Source organism: Cryptomeria japonica, chromosome 9 (genome assembly GCF_030272615.1).
Source record: "Cryptomeria japonica chromosome 9, Sugi_1.0, whole genome shotgun sequence".
NCBI lineage: Eukaryota > Viridiplantae > Streptophyta > Pinopsida > Cupressales > Cupressaceae > Cryptomeria > Cryptomeria japonica.
In genome coordinates this window covers 588,301,582-588,316,306 of record NC_081413.1, presented here as the reverse complement: position 1 = coordinate 588,316,306, position 14,725 = coordinate 588,301,582, and the positions used below count along the sequence as shown (strand labels likewise).

Genomic DNA, 14,725 nt, shown 5'->3' with positions numbered 1-14,725 from the left:
TAATGCCTTTAATAAATCCAGTAACAACATCAAGTATGTTAATATACATCGGTTTAATCAAACAAAAAATAAGCCAAAATTCCTTACTAATAATACAGTCAAAGAAGATATGTCTACTGGAATCCTTAACTTTACAAATATTATAAAGATCTTCTTTACTATAATCAAATCTAATAGGCAGTTTATCAAGCATTAACAACCATCTAAAAGTTTTCTTTTTAGGAGCCAGAGGAGAGCTCCAAAGAGCCTTAAATATTTTGCCCCATTGAGCAGGTGATAATTCCGAGTACCAAATAATATTAACATGATTAAGAATATCAACATTATATGATATAGTTTTATAGATAGAAATTAATTTCACATTACAGAGTGGGCTGCCATCAGCCCATGAGAAGGATACAAACCTGTCTTCATTCACATTGCATCTTTTAGGAAGCTGCAAGAGATCACATGCATTGTACATAATGTCTTATGGTCTTTTATTAGACAAAGGAAGCTGATATTTGCTGGAAAGACCATCCCATGAGATGAGAGCACCATTAACAATAATATCTTTAAGACAACAAATACCTTTGTTGGCCCATTTCTTGGCCGAACATCCTTGAGTGAGATCGAGGGGTTTACCATTGTGGGCTAAGTTCCACCAGATTGATCATTCCCCACAGACTTGGTTATCGGGACTGATCCAATTTTTGCGAATACTAAACCTAACGCTCTCCCATGCCTTCCAAATAGATTTAAAGACAGCAGAGCCTGTGGTAGAGACTGAGAAGGTTCCAGCTAAAAGGTCACTAATAGGAAGGGATTTCCAGGATTTAGCCTTCTTGGGAACACCCAGTCTGACGTTGTTCCGAATGAGTACTTTCCAAGGTTCATTGCCTTCCAATGAATGGAAGATCCATTTAGCAACAAGTGCAGTCCCTTGCACTTTAAGATCCTAAACATCTAGTCCTCCAATAGTCTTGTCCATACAACAGCAATTCCATTTGACTGAGTGAGGTTTTCTTTGACCTCTACCATCGGACCACAAAAAATATCTGATTATCTTCTACAACTCATTGATTTGATAATTAGTAAACATCCATACAGAGGCATAGTAGATACTATAGGCTAACATAATCTTTTGCCAAACTTGTACTCTCCCGGCCAGCGAGAGGTAGTGTTTGTTCAATTTGGTAAGTTTGCTGTCAATCTTGACCTTAATCCATACCCACATATCTTTGAGGCAAGGAGAGATTGTGAAAGGAATCCCGAGGTATCTGAAAATTGTGTTAGGTCCTCCCCATTGAAACCCATAGGTGGAGAGACAATTTGGTGGCCCCTCAGACTAACTGAGTATAGTAGATTTGGTTTGGGAAATCTTTTCCCCTGAAGCATCACAGAACAAGGTGAGGTTGGGAGATAAAGCACTCAAGTTTTCCTTGGACAGTTCAAAGAAAAGTGTAGTGTCATCTGCAAACTGAATGTTAAGCAATTTAGAATTATTCAAAAGGGAGATCCCTCTAACCCTCGGGGAGAGAGAGTTATCCCCGAGAAGGTAAAACAGAGCGTCAGAGGATATTACAAAGAGAGTAGGGGATAGTGGGCACCCTTGCCGAATAGATCTACTAAGCTTGAAGGGCTACAAGATCAACCCATTAACTTCTACCTGGGAATGAGCATCCCTAAGGAGTACCTGAACATATTGAGAGAAAACCTCAGGGAAACCAAAAGATTTAAGCATCATGGAAATAAAGATCCATTCAATCCTATCGTAAGCCTTTCCAAAGTCCAATAGAAACATGACCACCTTTTGATCCGAAAGTCTAGCCAACTCCATAGCCTCACAACTGGTAATGAGGTTCTCCAAGGTGTATCTCCCTTTAATAAATGCAGTCTGAGTGATACAAATAAACTTAGGAAGGATATTTTCAAGTCTAATAGCAATCATCTTCGCAAGGATCTTAAAGGATACATTAAGTAGTGTAATAGGACGCGACTTTTTGATAAGAGCCTTCTCCCCTTCTTTAGACAAGTTTGATATGGCCTCTATTAATGTCAGCACCCAGAGACCCTGTCTTAGTAGATTCCTTATATACCTCTAGTAAGTTATCCACAATCCAGCTAATATTAGCCTTATAGAACTCATTGGTAAGCCCATCCGGACCGAGGGCTTTACCATTATGCAAATATTTGATGGCTCCTTTTATTTCCTCACCGGAGAGAGGCCTACTAAGAGTCTTACCCTCTTGAAGAGAGAGAAGCTTGGGGAAAAGAGTCCGACATTTGTCTTTAGCAAGCATGGATGCAGGAGAATCCTCTTAGGAGAACAACATCTTGTAAAAGAAAGAGTTCATCCATGATCTCTTATTATTCAGAGACTTCCCTGCTGTCCACCCACAACATTTCTATCTTCTCCTTGAACTGTTTTTGGTTAACAAGGTTGAAGAAGAATTTACATCCTTTATCTCCTTGAGACAACCACAACATCCTACCTCTAGTCCTGGCTACCATGGCTCTAACATGCTGAAATTTCCCGAGTTTATCTCTAGCCACTCCCACCAAGTGGGTAAGATGTGAACTGTTGGGGTCTCTTTGAATGTCTTACTCTGCCTTATGCATATCAAAGGAGAGGATAAGCTCCATCTGTCTAGCATCCTTGGCCTACTTCTTACCAATGGTACAAAGAACCTTCTGCTAGTCAGACATTGACGTATTCCACCTATTAATATTAGAGATATCTTGAGAATCCCATTTATTGAACAATCTTACAATATGAATAGCACCCAAAACATCATGGTCCTACAATAATTTACTGTTAAGGATGAATTTGCCACCACTTTTGTTATCCGTCTTGTTAGAACTTCTGAAAACAATATTGGCAAAAATGGGGTGAGGGTCAGATACAGAAGAAGGCCTCACAATCATCGGGCACCCTTGTTGATTCGGGACAAAGGATAAGGCATCCTTGTTGGTTTAGAATCTGTCCAATCTAGAGAAAATCCCGTTTCTAGCTTTTTGATAATTGCACCAGGTAAACCATATTCCCTTATAGGGTTGTTTTAAACCTTCCAAGGGGTCAAAGAGTCTCTTAATGCTTTTCAGTCTTACCCAATCTAACTTCTCTTCCCCTTTCCACTCAACATTGGCTCCCCCTAACTTATCTTCCTTGTGTTCAACCATGTTAAAGTTTCCCCCAAGGACCTAGGGGATATCTGGAAGTGATGCAAGCCATTTCCAGAGGTCAGATCTATCCCTATAATCATTGAGAGTGTACATAGTGCAAAGCCCAAAGGAAGAGTCACCATGCTCAAAGGTGATCCATACAACCCTATTGCAGGAAGAAATTATGCTAGAGTCTTAGTTCTCATAGTAGTTGGTTTGAGCTTTGCTCCCCATTATCAAAACTACAGCTTCTCTTTAATATTATCCATTTCCTATTATATCAAATTATATACATGCCTAATGCATTGTCCCAAAGAAAGAAAGAATTAATTACTAAACCACTCCCATTTGACTCCCATTTGGCAAGAATTAAGATCCTAAAGGCCTAGTCCTCCAATAGTCTTTTCCATACAAAACCACTCCCATTTGACTGAGTGTTCTTTTCTTTGACCTCTACCATCGGACCACAAAAAATCTCTGATTATCTTCTGCAACTCGTTGATTTGATAATTACTAAACATCCATACAGAGGCATAGTAGATACTATAGGATGACATAATCTTTTGACAAACTTGTACTGTCCCAGCCAGTGAGAGGTACTGTTTGTTCCATTTGGTAAGTTTGGTGTCAATCTTGCCCTTAATCCACACCCACATATCTTTGAGGCAAGGAGAGATTGCGAAAGAAATCCCCAAGTATCTGAAAATTGTGTGAGGTCATCCCCTTTGAAACCCATAGGTGGAGAGCCAATTTGGTGGTCACTTAGACTAATTGAGTATAGTAGATTTGGTTTGGGAAATCTTTGCCCGTGAAGCATCACAAAACAAGGTGAGCTTGGGAGATAAAGCACTCAAGTTTTCCTAGGAAAGTTCAAAGAAAAGTGCAGAGTCATCTGCAAACTGAATGTTAATCAATTTAGACTTATTCGAAAGGGAGATCCCTCTAACCCTTGGGGAGAGAGAGTTATCCCTAAGAAGGTAAAATAGAGCATCAGAGGCCATTACAAAGAGAGCAAGGGATAGAGGGTACCCTTGTCGAATAGATGTACTAAGCTTGAAGGGCTATGAGATCAACCCTTTAACTTCTACCTGGGAATGAGCATCCCTAAGGAGTACCTGAACATATTGAGAGAAAACCTCACGGAAACCAAAATCTTTAAGCATCATGGAAATAAAGCTCCATTCAATCCTATCGTAAGCCTTTCCAAAGTCCAAAAGAAAAATGGCCACCTTTTGATCCGAAAGTCTAGCCCACTCCATAGCCTCCCAACTAGTAATGAGGTTCTCCAAGGTGTATCTCCCTTTAATAAATGCAGTCTGAGTGATACAAACAAACTCAGGAAGGATATTTTCAAGTCTAATAGCAATCATCTTCATAAGGATCTTATAGGATACATTAAGTAGTGTAATAGGATGCAAATTTTTGATAAGAGCCTTGTCCCCTTCTTTAGATAAGTTTGATAAGGCCTCTATTAATGTCAGCACCCAGAGACCCTGTCTTAGTAGCTTCCTTATATACCTCTAGTAAGTCATCCACAATCCAGCTAATATTAGCCTTATAGAACTCATTGGTAAGCCCATCCGGACCGAGGGCTTTATCATTATCCAAATATTTGATGGCTCCTTTGATCTCCTCAACCGAGAAAGGCCTACTAAAAATCTTACCTTCTTGAAGAGAGAGAAGCTTAGGTAAAAGAGGCCAACATTGGTCTCTAGCAAGCATGGATGCAGGAGAATCCTCTGAGGAGAACAATATCTTGTATAGAAAAGAATTCATCCATGATCTCTTCTTCTTGAGAGACTTCCCTGCTGACCACCCACAACTTTTCTATATTCTCCTTGAACTGTTTCTGGTTAAGAAGGTTGAAGAAGAATTTAGATCCTTTATCTCCTTGAGACAACCACGACATCCTACCTCTAGTCCTGGCTCCCATGGCTCGAACATGCTGAAGTTTCCCGAGTTTATCTCTAGCCACAACCACCAAGTGGGTAAGATGTGAACTGTTGGGGTCTCTTTGAATGTATTACTCTGCCTTATGCATATTAGAGGAGAGGATTAGCTCCAGCTGTCTAGCATCCTTGGCCTTTTCTTACCAATGGTACAAAGAACCTTCTGCTAGTTAGACACCGAGGTATTCCAACTAGTAATATTAGAGATATCTTGAGAATCCCATTTATTGAACAATCTCGCAATATGAATGGTAGCCGAAACATCATGGTATTGTAATAATTTACTGTTAAGGATGAATTTGCCACCACTTTTGTTATCCGTCTTGTTAGAACTTTTGAAGACAAGATTGGCAAAAATGGGGTGATGGCCAGATAGGGAAGAAGGCTTCACAATCATCGGGCACCCTTGTTGATCCAGGACATAGGATAAGGCATCCTTGTCGGTGTAGAATCTGTCCAATCTAGAGAAAATCCCGTTTCTAGCTTTTTGATAATTGCACCACGTAAACCATATGCCGTTATACGCTTGTTTTAAACCTTCCAAGGGGTCAAAGAGTCTCTTAATGCTTTTCAATCATACCCAATCTAACTTCTCTTCCTCTTTTCACTCAACATTGGCCCCCCCTAACTTATCTTCCTTGTGTTCAACCATGTTAAAGTCTTCCCCAAGGATCCAAGGGATATCTGGAAGGGATGCAAGCCATTGCCAGAGGTCAGATCTATCCCTATAAACATTGGGAGTGTACATAGTGCAGAGCCCAAAGGAAGAATCACCATGCTCAAAGATGACCCATACAACCCTATTGCAGGAAGAAATTATGCTAGAGTCTTAGTTCTCATAGTAGTTCTGGTTTGAGCTTTGCTCCCCAATATCAAAACTATAGCTTCTCTTTAATATTATCCATTTCCTATTATATCAAATTATATACACGCCTAATGCATTGTCCCAAAGAAAGCAATAATTAAAAAATTCATGTTTCAACAATCACCTTTGTATGATCTTTTAATCAGTTGTTTTTTAAATCTAATAATATTCTAAAAGATATTAGAAATTTCAACCACTTTATTGCGGGTATTCACTAAAAGAATTCAAATTGGTTGAATATTATAGACAATAATGTCACACAAAATATAATAATGTTAATTAGACTAATAATTTAATTTTATTTGTAGAAGATTTTGATTCATTATATTTTTAATCATTTAAGGAATTTTTTATGACTTATTCTATTAATGATATCATTGTCTTCATTTTCAACGCTACTTATTGAATGCACTTTGTCTTATTTAAATACATATAATTAAAATATTTATAAATTTAAATTATTATTTGAATTTTCTTTACGAAATAAAATGAATCTATAAAGTAAATAATACATGGGATAATTAATTTGAAGCACAATGAAAATTTGGTAGGATAGATTCGTTCTTTGATTTGCAATTTTTTTTACAAGAACACTAATATGATCAAATCGAGGTTATGCACGATCTACTACTGTATTTATATCTAGAATATGTTGGAATGAAGGAACATTGAGGGGGGAGCGGGTGGGTGAATCAGTGTTCTGCAAACTTTGATATTATTAATCTGTTCCTTTAACCATTTAATGCATTTAATCAAAATAAACATGCAAGAACATAAAATGAACAAACACAACACCATAGTACAAGGATTTTATATGTGGAAGCCGTGTTAGGGGAAAATCCGCGGTAGGGATGAACCCACAAAATGAGTATACTCAAATAAAGGTTTCACAATGGCAATGCACATGCATTTAGGCATACTGCTTAGAGCTCACTTCTCAAAAGGAGGGTCATTGCCTAAAAAATCATTAACAAAAGATAACTGAAATGTCCGAACTGAAGAACAACATCTACAAATTCCCAAGTAGAGTTTCGTTTAATTACGAAACACTGATTTCTTACACTTTATCTCTTACTTCTCTGTCAGGTTGTTCATCTATGAATTTGAAGCATAGATATCTATCCCGCGCATGTGAAACTGCGCACAATCGATCACCAACACCTTTTTTTATGCTTAAAATGATTACAAACATTGATTATATATATCCGCAACATGAAATCATATCCATCTCTAGTTGGCTCAAGAACACTTAGAATATTATTGAAACGTGTATGAACTGTGGACTACATTCGAGCACAAATAGTAATGCGGACCAAAACAATTGCTCACACATTATCAAAACTGTCGGCTAAACCTCTCGGATCACAAAACCAATCACCGAAACCGCTCGATCAAATTTGCACAACGATCAACTACACAAGTCGGCTTGTCCTAGACTGACGGACCGGAACCCGGTACTCAGAGGCTTGCATAATGCACACCAATCACCACCAGAGACCAAAACTCTGGAATAATATGTTCCAGACATCCATCTACCTTCCTTCAGATCCACAACATAAAATGGTAACCTGAAACGAAATCCCGACATAAATATTGAACATTGTCAGATGCTTTGTCCTAGGCTTGCCGAACTTAAGCAAATTACCAATAAAACTTCCGATATGATCAAATGAAGTTATGCGAATGGGATCACGGACTTGGGTTGCCATCAGTGACAACACCTGATAACCTGTGCAGTGTCCCTTGCAAATAGAATATGTATTTGGTATTTACCAATAAATAGTAATTCTTGGTCAGTGCTAATAAGAAAAATAAAGGTCTTGCATTTGAATATGTATGGTTTTAAACAAAAAAGAACAAAGTACTTCTTGCATCATCAATTTTAGATTATATTTAACGAGATGACTTTTGTAAAGGAGAAAGAAAAAAAAACTGGAAGACATAAGCCTATAATTAAATTAAATTTGGCACAAATTTTACAGCACATTTGAGATTTAATTTGTAACGTATTTTGAAAGGAAGTAAATACCTTATAAAATCTGGAGGAGTAAGTCCATAAGATGCTCCTAAAAGAAGATCGTGCAAAAACTATTTGATATCTTCCGGTTTATGTTCAATAGTTTTAAAAGGGAGCATCGTTACATGTTTCATTAGAAAGATAAGCCTAAAACCAATGCAATTAATTTTATTATCGCATTATGACAACAACTTGCCAATTATTTGGCATGTAAATGGTAATGAAAAATCTATCCCACAATGCGAGTGTGTCTTGAAATGTTTGCAAGATCGCATTTTCTTGTTGAGAGGCAAAGTTGAAATGAACTCATCTTTAAGTCCTTTTTTCATTTGAAGCAAACATAAAGTGAGTGTGTTGGAGCACACTTAGGTTATAACTCACTCATGTTATAATTCACTCAAATGATTATGCACTTGCGTTATGTTTATTAGGGTACGAAGAAATGGCATGGTAACCTTTTAGTTACCCATCTTTTTGAAATTACCCATTACATGTAAGGGATGTAAATCACTATTTGTATTATTCGTGTTAACTTTTCCCTAGTGAAAATGTTTAATTGATCTTGTATTGTGTCATTCACTTGGTATAAGATATGAAGCTGCATGGTATCGTATTCTCATGTTGTAAGCACAAGTTGAATCATTAATATACATTGAATTATATATATTTAAAGAGGTTCATATTTTTTTAGATAGTTAAAATTCCCTTGCACATTTCAACCTAACATTTCTCACAATTTCATCAATTCACATCATAATCCTTTACCAGATATTCACTAACTAACGAAAAACAATATTTAATTCTTTAGACCATCTTTCCTCACATATTAATTAGGAAAATCATACTTGTTTAATTAATTGAGATAGCTCCCCATCATAATTAGTTAATTAAATCATGTTTAAATGTTTACATTAACATTCCTTCATCACTAAGTAATTAGATGATTTATTCTATCTATTTAATTAGGGTAAGGCGCGTTCATCTCCTCATTTTAAGAATAAAATAATGCATTTCTACCTCAACACTGAAATGCAAAACACAATCTTTCACACATCCACACTCAATTCAAGTTCAATATTGATTATCCTCCTGTGAGGGACCCAGACGTGTGTAAATGTCCTCTCTCCATGCGAGACAAGTTTATCTCAACCCTTCATTTCACGATTTGATCGCCTTCATCCAATTACATTCTCTTCGGGCCTCAACTTTATTGCATCTCATTTCGCAATTACAATAAAGCTATTATCACTTACATTCACTTGATCTAATCATATACTCCATATTTGAATACTACTTATCCTTTCCCACATACAAGAAAATCCTAGACTCCAATCTAAGACATGATCTCTACCATCCATATCTTGACAAACTATCCAAATCTAGAGGTGCTTCAAAGATCGTTATTTTACTTGTCTATGGTCAAACAAGGTGGCATACATATCAACATTTTCATTATAACTAGGGATTGAGTATCTTCGGATTCTCAAATGAATGTAAAAGATAAATTAATTAATTAAATTCATTAGTGTGTAAAATAATACATCTAACTTCTCGAACTCTCATCATATTAATTGATATCTACTCATCTATTGTACCATTTTAAAAACGGAAAACTTAGTAATAACCATTGATATATTAAAGATTAGACATGGTCTCTATATTTTATTTTAAATTTTCTTTAATACATATTATAATTATTTAAATTTAAATTACTTATTATAAATAATTGAAATGCAAATGGAAAGAAATTGCCATGTTCATAGATAATATTCATTTGCTTGCCTACGCACATCTGAAGATATTCATTGTCCAGCTACAACATCGTATGAATTCTAATGAGAGTGGAGCGAGGAAGCTTCCAGAACAATAGTAAAACATTCAAAACCTGTGATGAGGATCCGCTCAATGTGATAAAGTGAGTCGGTAGGTACCTAGTAAAGTCCAAATGCTTTGGTAATTTTAACTGGTTTGTTGTTGTGGCGAATCTTTTGTTTTCTGTGCCTGCTTCGAAAGTCAGTCAATGAGAAAGGGCACGTTACTTTGACTAAACAATCAAAATCAGTTCACAAGAAAGATTAGTAATAGAGCTCTTGCAATTCACTCTATAAATACCATACATACATCTTCTCATACACAACACCACACCGAACGAACGAAGGCAAGCATTTCGAAGAAGAGTTTTTGTAGAAATCTTGAGATAAAGAGAAGAGAAGAGAAGATGGTGGCAGGAAGTTTCAGCATTGAAATAGAGTCTCCAGTGGAGGCAAAAAGGCTGTGGAAAGCAACTGTGGACACCCACAACTTATTGCCAAAGCAAGCACCAGGCCTCATATCGGGCATCACACTTGTTCAAGGTGATGGAGGAGTTGGTACCATTCGACACGTTAATTTCACTCCTGGTAAGTAACATTTAGGTTTGGTTTCACTATTCTAAACTTGCATCATGTTTAAGTTGTACGTCCCATTTTAACAGCTGAAGATATTGTTTTTCGATGAAGTTTTGAATCATAAGAACCAGAGACATTGTTACTAATAATACGATATGAAATTGTAATTGCTATTGCAGCCAACAAAGATTTTAGCTATATGAAAGAGAAAGTGGACTTAGTTGACGAGGCCAACCTGGTTTATGGTTACAGCCTTGTGGAAGGAGGAATGTTGGGGGAAAAGGTAGCGTCAGTAAGCCACAAGATTAAATACACCCCTAAACAAGGGGGGTAATGGTGGATGCATTACCACATTTACCTGCAACTACGATAGCCTACCTGGTGTTCCCCAGGATGAAGCCAAAATTGAGGAGATCAAGGCCAACAACACTGGTTTGTTCAAGCAGGTGGAGGAATATCTTATCGCCAATCCCACTTTATACTGCTAAATGGAGTATCAAGATCTCAATGGCAGCAGTGTCAGTGTCACTTAATAATATCTCACACTGATGATGATAACAGGGAGGGTTGCACTATTTGTCAATGGCAGTTGTGCCACTTAGATATACTTCAATAGGAAGATGTATGTCCTAGGCCTGTTAGCTGGGTCTAACTGTAAAGCTTTCTCACTTTCTCAATGTTGGCTTAGATTTTGGGTTTCCAATTTCAGCCTCCTCGCAATTGATTAGAAAAAAAACTTTGTGTTTTTGCTGTAATAATGAGCTAAAGGTCGATGCTTTCTTTTAAGTGTTCAATTATGGTTTTACAATTTTGAAATAACTGTCAATCGAGCACTGTCATGGAGGTTAACTACCTTTCGATATAGAATGGAATGGTGATTTCTTCTCTGCTATTTTCATGGAAGCTTCTTTCCGGTAGAGATGCATTGTCCTTCTTTATTAAAATGCAGATTGTCTTGTGGGATTGTATTTTATTTGCTTCTCGACGAAAAATTGAACATAGAATTTTTGTTATCATTGTATAAAAGTGTTAATTGTTCATTGATGTTTTGTATCTATATTTGAAAATTGCCTCAACATACATACCTACATAAACATGAGAAATCTTAACACTAGTGTGATGTTTGATTTGCAAAACTAATTCCACAAAGATAAAATGTTCAGTTCTCTTCATTGATAGATGAAGAAAAAACCATGCAAAGTTGTTAAATATTTCATTCATCTGTAAGGAATTTACGCAAAGGCTTTCTCTGTAAAAGTTTTGGAACCTTTGTTTTCCATTGTATAGATCTTTCTAATACACTCTTTGACAATAGCTCCTGCAACTAAAAGAAAATATAGCCAAAATTAAAACATTTATTTTCTATACCACATAATCATGAATAGTTTCTCGTACATAGAATTTTTGTTACCATTATATAAATAATTAACTGTTCGCACTATAATAATATTCTACCCAACCTTTGAGCATGCGTTATTATTAATACACACGTCAGAATTGATTTGTGAATTCATTACAATACTTTGGAATCATTGATATTTTTTAATCTACATTTGAAAATTGTATGCACATACCTACATCAACATGAGAAATATTACGAGTGTGAAATTTGATTCGCAAAGATAATCTCACCAAGGTAATTTTTTATCATAAAATATTCATAACATTTATATTGAAATGAAAAAAAAAAAGAAACAAAAGGTTAAAAGGAGATGGAGAACAACGACGGCGCTAGGGTTTCAAACATAGGCGGTGTTGTAGAAGCTGTTGAGGAAGGAGAGGGAGACGGTGAGAACGATGGAGATGGCCCTAGTTGTTGGGTCGTTTCCTGGTGCCTCTCCCTTCTGTTTTCTTTATGCATCCCTTCAATGCCATGTGGGGGATTTTTTTGTGCCCCATTTTTGTCTGGACGGGTGTTTTACATGTGGTAGTTGTGGGAGCTTTCCCTATTCCGTGTAGATTTGTTGGTGCCATTTCTCAGACTGCTTGCCCTAAGGCTTTTTTTTTGTGCTTGGTTTTGGTGTTGCGTGGTACGTGGGGATTTTGTCCTCTTTTTTAGGTGCTCCCCGTACCTCTTTTTGGACAATGCGTTGGTGGTTGGTGAAAGGTGGGAGCGACGAGAGCGATGTTGGAATGCTTGTGGCTGAGGATGTCGAAGTTGCGAGAGACTTCGCCCTTTTCTGTGTGGTCTCTTTTTCTGCTCCTATGGCCGTTCTGGGTGCTTGATGATTTGTACTGATTATAGTGAGGCTATTGAGGGTTTCTTCCTTCGGTTTTGGTATTTGTTTTGTGAATTTGACCCCAAGTTCTAGAATCTTTGTTTCTAATTATTTTTTTATGAAGATATTTCTTGTTTTCTTTGGCGTGTTTGTGGCCTGGTTGCCTTCTGGGCCCGTTTTCACTATTGGATATTGGGTAAGGGGTTTTGATCTTCTTCTGCTCACTCGTGGATATCCTATCGAGGTGATGTTCCTTTTGAGTTTATCTTTTTAGGCTTCCCAAAGCTCAAGGAAGTGGGTCTCCATGGTTTTCTTGTCTATCATGTTTTAGAGTCGCTTCCTGGTGAATGTTTTGTCTCTCCCTTTCTCTCGATCTTTGTTTCTCCTATTGAGGTGGAGAACCCTTGGTTGGACTGGGTTATGTATCTCTATTGGCTTCCTTGGTTCTCTTCTACTCTTTTTTTTTTGGGGTGAAGCTATCTCCTATAGAAGTGGAGATGTAGGATGCAGGTGATTTTGAGAGGTACTACATTGTTGGATTCCCTGCTTAGTTTTAGTTGCTCCTATGTAGGTGGAGATCTTGGACTTTGGAGGGATCTTCTATTTGTTTGATGGTTCAGGGTGCCATTGCAAAACCCTTTGTGATGGTTTGGGGATCCCATCAGAACCATTTGTTCTTTCTTTTCTGTATGTGTTTGGCTATCTGGAAGAGCAAGTGTTTCCCTTACTTCAAAGGTTATGGGAGCCTTTTCAAAACCTAGTCACCTAGTTGTTTTTTATATGTTATCTTCTCATTTCACTGGGTCTTGAGGTTATGGGAGCCTTGCCAAAACCCAAGTTTCAGGTCTTCGTTCCTCTAGGAGTCTCCTATTTATCGACTTCTAGACCTTGAGGTTGTTCAAGCCAAATCTTTGATGCCCAATTGAGGTTATTTAGCTGATGGTTGGTCGTTGTTAATATTTATTATATTTTTTGAAGTGTTACATCTTGGGGTTTCGGATACCTGCTGATTCAAGAAGATGTCTCTAATCATTGGTACTATTCTAGGCACACTACTGTTTTCTTTTCTTCTTCATGTATTTGTGTTATTCACTAATCTTTTTCTTGGAGCTTACTCTACATCCATTAGGCCGAGTCAATTGATTTTGTGAGCCTTCTATTGACTTGCGTTTATTCCACAACTCTATTATTTTCTTTTTCTTTTCGTCTCTTGAAGTTTTCTTGTTTTCTTCAAGAGTCATATTAATCTTTTTTACCTCAAATTCCAAGGCGATTTTCTTGGTCTATTACGATGATAAGCCATTTAGTGGAATGTTGCCCTAAAGCTCAACATTTAGCATTTGGATCTCCATGCCTTGTGCTTGATATTGATTGCATAACTTATTGGAAGTATCTTTGGTCCACTTTGGTTAGACTACAAGGGCTACATTCCCACCCTCTCGATCAAACCTAGGGATGAAGATGGATAGTGCAAGTTTATGAAGGAAGGGGTCTAAATTGGAATAAAGCTTATGTGATCTTTTAAGTTTTGACAAATTATTGCGAAGGATGCAAAAGAATTTGAATATTTTATCCCAAAAATTGAATGTCTACTGCCTCAATCTAGCTCTCTGTATTATATCAAAATATAAAATATGTATAAAAGATGTTTATATTCTTATAGAATTGAGACTCTATTATTTCTATGAATATAAGCTCAGTTGTCCTTCAACAAATCAAAAAATATTTTAAATCCCTTTGGGATCGAGGGGCTCCTACCATGTATGCATAGAAAGTGGCATATCCATATGTGCCAGCAGACTGCCCACAAAAGCAGTTACAATCTTCGAAGTAATGGAAAATTCCAAACTGGGCATGGTTCAGATTTGCTCCTAAAAAATATTAAACGAAAAAATACCAACATTAAATAGTTTAATAAACTACATGAATTTATGTGTGATGCGAGTAGATTTGGTTATACACCGTATATTGTGTATGATTTTTTTCTAAAGAAAAAGTGTTTGGATGGATTAGGCTATTGCAATTCTGGCTCTTAGGTCCTACCTCAAGATCTCACCAGAGGGAGATTTGGGGATGGAATCCACAAAATAAACGTTTATAACCTCTCATCGTAGATCACTTATATCGTAACAAAATATTTTATT

At 36.9% G+C, this 14,725-nt stretch overlaps 1 pseudogene; it reads left to right on the top strand.

Moving 5' to 3' along the window:
* Positions 1-10,127: 10,127 nt before the first annotated feature.
* Positions 10,128-11,260, top strand: LOC131858233 (pathogenesis-related protein 1-like; annotated as a pseudogene).
* Positions 11,261-14,725: the final 3,465 nt, after the last annotated feature.